The sequence below is a fragment of the Solanum pennellii genome, chromosome 8 (genome assembly GCF_001406875.1).
Source record: "Solanum pennellii chromosome 8, SPENNV200".
NCBI classification, from domain to species: Eukaryota; Viridiplantae; Streptophyta; class Magnoliopsida; order Solanales; family Solanaceae; genus Solanum; species Solanum pennellii.
Genome location: NC_028644.1, coordinates 5,326,211 through 5,333,404, shown reverse-complemented (window position 1 = coordinate 5,333,404; position 7,194 = coordinate 5,326,211). Strand labels below are relative to the sequence as shown.

Below are 7,194 nucleotides of genomic sequence, written 5' to 3'. Positions count from 1 at the left end.
AAGAAATAGTGTAACACCTTGAACTTTAATCAGCTTTTAAGTTTTTGGTCAACTTCAAAGGACCATAACTTTCAACAAATAAAGAGTAAGATCGACCATTAGGTATCAAAAGGAAGGTATGTGAGTCCTCTTATCAACACCGCCGATTTTTCTAAATTACGAGTTGGATGAAGGAATTATGCCCGTTTGAGTGCATCCTGTCTAGTTAAGGCATTCTCATCTATTTTAAAGAGGTGTATTTTGATCGTTTCTTTAACCCACTTGCCTAGCACGTTTTTGTTCAACCAAAGAGGGGTCTAAACTTATTAAGATCAAGTTGCATTTATTCCTAAATGCTTAGGCTTGAGAAGGGTTTCAAGAGGAGAAAAAGAAGAAAGCTTCAGGGGTATTTGCGAGCTTTGAGTATTTTCTCCAAGAACTTAGTTTCTTAGAAGTATGTAAGTTTTGATAGTGTTGGTGTTTTCACCCTCACGCCAACCATGTGAATTTATCCATAAATGTGTTCTTGAATTTGATTGAGTTTAAATTCTTAAGAAGTTCTTCATGTTTTATCTTTATTCTTGAGAGAAGAATTTAATAAAGAGGAAATAACCTAGAGGGTAATTACAGAAGGTAGTTTCCATCTTATTTTCTCAGTATGTTTTGGCTCTGCCCGCGTTTTAAATTTATACTTCAAAAGTTACATCATTTGCATGAACCCAATATTGTTACATCTCTAGTGAGTAAAAGTATTCTTTCATCCTCAATTAGAGATATTAGATCCGAACTTTACTTCAAAATTAACTTTTCAATCGAGTAGTTTTCATTTTTATTGTTCTGTTTTTTTTTTGAAAAGTAAGGTATTAAGACCAATCCTCAAGCCCAAGTAATTCCCAGCCCACAATAACATCATCAGCAATACCAAAATAAACCCAATTCATTCAACATACAATACAACAAATATGCACCCCACTTCGTTTTCCTTCTTCACGCCAGCAAACATAGAAATCTCGGAGAACCGGCAGTTCGAAAGAAAAACTGACCCAACTACCTCAGTCTCATCAATCTAGAATATACCGAGAAAAGCCGTGTCATCCACCTTTTCTTGTTGCAGTGGCAACGTCCCTCGTGTTGAAATCTCCTTGCTCGATCGTCCTTCGCTCAAAATTAATGGCTCCCTTCAAAAATCCGTTGAGGATTTGTCCTATTCTTAAGATGGCAACCTTTTCTCCTCAAGGGAATTTTTAGATTCATCCAATCTACCTATTTTCCCCCAATTTCTATCTATATATTCATCTATCTCATTCACTGTTTAAAGGTAGAAAAATAGGAAGAAAAATAAGGGGAAACATACTTCGATCGACAGAAAATGAAGTAGAGAAAAATAGAGTTGAGAGAGAGAGCTCTACCATTAGACAGAAAATACGGAAAAAATAGGGGAGAAAAAGAGAGTAGAAAAAGAAAACAGAGTGTTTGAGTCTTTTCTATTCGAATTCGATGTTTATTTTATTTTATGAAGTGCGTCGAAATTGGCTCACAGTGGTGGTAGTTCTTCGTGGTTAAGCTCGTCGTCTCAGTTTACTAACCCAAAAAAGGTATATAATCCCGCTCCCTCTTATAGTCTATTTCAATATGGCGTGTTGTATTTTCAAGCTTTCGTATATGTTCTGTTGCTAAATGTATATGGCTCCTTGTTTACTGTTTTCACAATGTCGTTTTCTTGCGAATTCTTGGATTGTTAGCGTGAATAAATCTTTATAAATCTTTTTTATATTATATATTGGTCCTTATATTTGTTAGCTGGATTTTGTATCTCTATAGTTAGCTGAACCACAACCTTGTTTTCGCTTGAAATAATTAACTTGATGTTCATCTAACTTCAACTTGGGATTTACTCTTTGTATGGTTCTGTTTGCTGCATGGTTTGCTTACATATTGATGCTTTTTGTATAGTTAAAATTGGGGAAAATCTATAATGTTTTAGCTACGTTTATATTTCTGGGCCAAATTGTGCTCACTGTTTGTCCATTGATCTGTGAATATATTTCACGTGTTGTTCTTTTTCTTTGGTCACTTTTAGCCTTGTTATGTTTCTTTGAAAATGCCAATACTTTAAATGTGTTTAATTCATCTCCTTGTGGTTTGTTAAGTTGTATTCATGAAGTCGACCATGTCTTGGTTTAAAGGTGTCATTGCTAAACTTCTTTTGGTTGTTACATATATCTTTTGGTGGGCTATTTCTATTTATTTATTCAAATTCATGGATTGTTTAGGTTTCCATCTTCACGTCATTTCAAATATTGACTTCTCAATATGCTCATTTTAGGTTAACTTTCATGATTAGTATATTATCTTTGGGTTAGACGTTTTGGTATCTTTTTGCTAAATAATCGAAGATATGTGTGATTACATTTTGGCCTTTCTAGTTATGTATTGATGTAGCCAATGGGACATATTTTAGTCCAAATCTCACTGGATATTTTTTTAACAATGAAAATGGTATTTGTTTTACTTCAACTCCTTTCTGTTGCTTCTCTTTCTTACTTACTATTGTTTTGATCAAAAGAATATGCTGCCAAGTTTTAGATGTGTTGCTTGTTAATGTATAGTTAGTTCATTTTTTAAAAATTTCTTCTCAGGGCCATCTATTTCTTTTGAGGTCTAATGAATAGCTTTTGATTACATTTTCGCCTGAAGTACTTAAGTTACGATTTTTCAACTAAGTTAAGCCACCTTTATTTTCTCATCTCAAAGCACTAATTTTGTTCTTTCTTTCATTTATTGAATGAACCTCTTTCAAGTCAATGGTGGACTTATTTGTGTGGCATTTCTGAGTTAAGCCATAATGGCTCGACTTTGCCTTCCTATCTCTATAGTCAGCCCCGCTATATATTCGGAAGTTGTTACAGGTTCCATAGCTTCAACATAATGTTGTAAGTTAGCTCAAAATCCCAAGAAATGGGTTGTATACATACTGTATACTATACACTGATATACAGATTCAGTGGAAAAAATATGTGGCCAAATACAAAGATACAGGTTGGAGGCGTCAAAACGGACTGTATGCAGTTCGATATACAGAAAAAGAGTCAAAAAAATCAAACACTTGGTTTATACACAGGATTTCAAGGGTTAAAATAGGGCCAGAGCCCAAATCAGCAGCCTTAAAAGCCCAAGTCCATGACCTCTTCATTTTTTTTATTGCATTTATTTATTTGATTTGATTTGATTTGATTAACTCTAACCATTTATTTACTTCGTTATAATTTAATTAAATTCCCCATAAGATAAATTATATTCTTTATGTTTGTATATTTTTATATAATTCAGTTTTATCAAGTCTTATACTTATTTTGTTTATATGTAGTCAAAACATTTATTTATTCTTCAATTAATTTAAAATAGTTTTCATAATCTAATTAAAAAATTCGGTTTAAATTATTATTTATAAAATGTGTCTAATAAATTATAATTAGTCTTGTTTTGCATCTTAATACAAATGTTTCATTTTAGCTCCCTTTTTTCTAAAAAAATAAAATAAAATAAATTATTATTTATTTAACTATTTTCTCAAAGTTAATCAAATGTTGTAAATTATTATTTTAATCATTTTCCTAGAAAAGTAAAATATTATTTTGTCAAGTCGTAGGATAATCGCGTGTTAGTGGATGCTTCAAATGCCTTAAACCCCTTCTTGAAGCGTAAATAAGAACCTCTTACCCATTTTCTCTAAATTTATATTGATTTAATCTACTAAAATCTTTATTAAATTAAGTATTCTTAATTTCTTTTAAAAATTAAGTGGCGAGTCTTTCTAAATATTTTTCTCAAATTGTTCTATGCTTAGAACATTTGAAAAAGTGTTTTTTCTGAATATAGATAAATTACGGCATAACAACCACTATGGCCCATCATCAAGACCAGGACTTGGGAAGGGTCCCGTGGTCTAACATCTGGCCATGTGGAGTCTAAATCTCCACCACGGGCAGGTCTATAGACCATGGACCCTATCACGGTTCGTGAACCCTACCGTGGTTCCCTAGTTCAGGTAATTTTTTGCATAAAATATTTCTAGGTATCGTTTTTGAGGTGTTACAATATCTCCCCCTTGGGAAGATTCGTCCTCGAATAAAGACTAAACTAGCTGAAATGAGGAGAAAGAGTTGCAAACCCTACCACTGAATACTTGAAGTTCATTTCTGACTGAACTAAGTCCCAAGAACATATAAATATGCTGAAAATGCAAGTACAAACTAAAGGAACATGATACTAAGACTGAATTTACGCATGTATGACTGAAAAACTGAAAAGGAACTATCACCTGAAGCTGGAATTGAATCAGAAGGAAAGAGGTGAGTTTATAATTGGCCTTCATGTCTTCTTTAGCTTGCCAAGTATCTCCTTCTACGGAATGACTCCTCCACAAAATCTTAACTGAAGTGACTTCTTTATTTCTCCACCTTGAAACCTGACAATCAAGAATTTCATCTGGTACCTCCTCATAAGTGAAACTACCTTCACATCCACACTCTCTAAAGGCACTATAGATGCATGATCACCCACATTCTTCTTCAACCACGAAATGTGAAAAATCGAATGAAGTGGTGCTAATTATGGTGGCAATTCTAACTCATAAGTAACTTTAACAACTCTTTTCAAGATCTTGTAAGGTCTTACATATATGGGACTCAGCTTCCCTCTCGTGCAAACTCTCTTCACCCCCCTTCATATGTGACACCTTCACGAAAACCCAATCATCAACTTGAACTCTAATTCCCTTCTCCTTACATTTGTATAAGACTTCTAGCGACACTGGGATGTCATAAGTCTATCTATAATAAGTTGTAATTTCTTCATAGCATCATGAACTGAGTCTGGCCTTATCAAGGCTGTTTCACCTACTTCAAACCAGCCAACTAGAGATTTAAATATGTGCCTATACAATGCCTCATAATGGTCCATCTGAATGTTTGAATGGTAGTTATTATTGTGGGCGAACTCAATAACAGAAAGGTGATCATCACAACTACATTTGAAGTCTATCACACAAGCTCTCAACATGTCTTTTAAGGTCTGGATGGTATGATCTGCCTGATCATCCATTTGTGGATGAAATGTTGTGCTAAGATTAACCTGAGTACTAAGACCTTTTGGAAATGACTTACTGAAATGAGAGGAAAACTGAGGAACTCTATCAGAGATGATAGACAAAGGAACCCCATGCAACCTAATTATATCATTAATGTAAAGCTTGGCTTAGTCATCCGTCGAATTTGTTGACTTTACTACAAAAAAGCGCACAAACTTAGTAACCCTATCAATAATCACCCAAATTTAGTCATTTTGTCTTCGAGTACGATGTATTCTTGTAATGAAGTCCACGTTGATAACTTCCCACTTCCGAGTAGGAATGTTTATCTCTTGAGTACTATCTCGTGGATTATGATTTTCTACCTTGATTTGCTAACAATCGGGGTACTTAGCCACAAAATCTGTTGTATCCCTCCTCAAGTGATTCCACCAAAGGAATTCCCACGGATCACCGTACATATAAGTGGCTCCTGCATGACTACGATTCCTGGAATTATGGGCTTCTACCAGAATCTGATGTCTCAACTCACCCACCTTAAGAACGCCTAATCGACCCTTGTAATGAAGCACACCATCACCCTCTTTGGAGAAAACCTCAACTCTCTATTGATAGACTGCACCCTTTATTTGAAGAAATATCGGATCACTATCTTGATTTTACTTGACCTCTACTACCAATGAAGATTTTTACCCATTCTACACTGTTACACCACAATTTGTTATTCATAAGACGGGCTCCTAAGTGAGAAAACCTATGAATATCTTTTGCTAGTTCGTTTCTTTCTGCCTGAACATGTGCTACACTACCATAGATAGTCTACTAAGAGAATATTCTACTACATTGTCCTTACCAGGAGGTAATGCACATTCATATCATAATCTTTGAGGAATTCAAGTCGTCTTCTCTGGTGAAGATTCACCTCTTTCAAGGTGAACACATGCTGAAGGATCATATGGTCTGTGAATACATCTACGTGAACACCATACAAGTAATATCTCCGTATCTCAAGTGAAAAACACCACTACTGCAAGCTCGAGTTCATGAGTTAGATTTTTTTTCCCATGCACCTTATGTTTTTTACAAGCATAAGCTATAACCTTACCTCGCCATATCAACACACAACCTAGGCCAATTCTAGCCGTTTGAACCCTCTAGTAGAGTCAAAACATATAACATTTGAAAATTTTAAATATCTAGGGATAAGCTAAGAAACTAAAAATATTCATTTTTAGAAAGGAAAGGGAAAATATACAAAATTGCCTAATGTTACAAAAGTGAGTTTTGGTCATTTTCAAATGGTCATAACTTCAATCTCAGGATGAGTTAGGGGTGTTATTGATATGGTTGGAAGACTTTGGAGAGATCTTTCCAACTACACCAAGTTTGTGCATTTTCGATATCGTATGAGGGCGATATGCCTATCGGAAGTTGGGTTGTTTAAGTAACGAAAGTCTTAATCCGGATTCAAGGAAGGGCAAACTAGTATTTTCACCCATTAATTTACTATTTCATTTTAGGGGTTTTGGGGGTATAATATAAGTTTAGTTCAATTTTGGAAAATCAAAATCACGCGTATGGATTGGACAAGAGAAAAAAGAAAAAGTAAAGGGATAAAAGTCAAGAATTCGCCAAGAACAAAAAGGTTTGCGAGTGGATTTAGTCAGGGTGATCCCTATCAAGGTATATGAGATATTTTAGTGGTGGGTTAGCTCTACCCACACACCAACTTGTTTTAATTCAGTGTTTTCAGTTTTTTACATGTTAAAAAGTGATGTTCTTGAAGAACGTTGTTGAATCCTTATTGGTTTAGTTGTTGAATGCCTAATGTTGATTTGATTAGCGTTTCAGGGATTTTTTCCATTTGAATGTAATGGGTATTTAGGGTACTAATGAACCTAAGTTTTTGGGAATAGAACTATAGAAGTTAGAAGGCTTAGAGATGAAAAACCAAGGAGTAAAGTCGGATGTTTTCTGTGCGAGGCTTGGGGTGTGGCGCCTTCTAGAGCGCTAGAAAAGTTCTTCTGAACTTTTTCCTCTGGCACGTCGCGCCAGCCTGTATGCCGGAAAAACTTCTCTTAAGTGTAAGGGTTGGCGCCTCGCGCCTCTCAGAGCGCTAGGGACGC

The 7,194-nt window shown here is 35.0% G+C and overlaps 1 long non-coding RNA gene across 1 annotated transcript; it reads left to right on the top strand.

Moving 5' to 3' along the window:
* Window positions 1-882: 882 nt before the first annotated feature.
* On the top strand, window positions 883-3,291 carry LOC107027334. Its single transcript, XR_001457758.2, has 2 exons — window positions 883-1,574; window positions 2,781-3,291. It is a non-coding gene; the product is annotated as an uncharacterized LOC107027334 (long non-coding RNA).
* The last annotated feature ends 3,903 nt before the right edge of the window (window positions 3,292-7,194 follow it).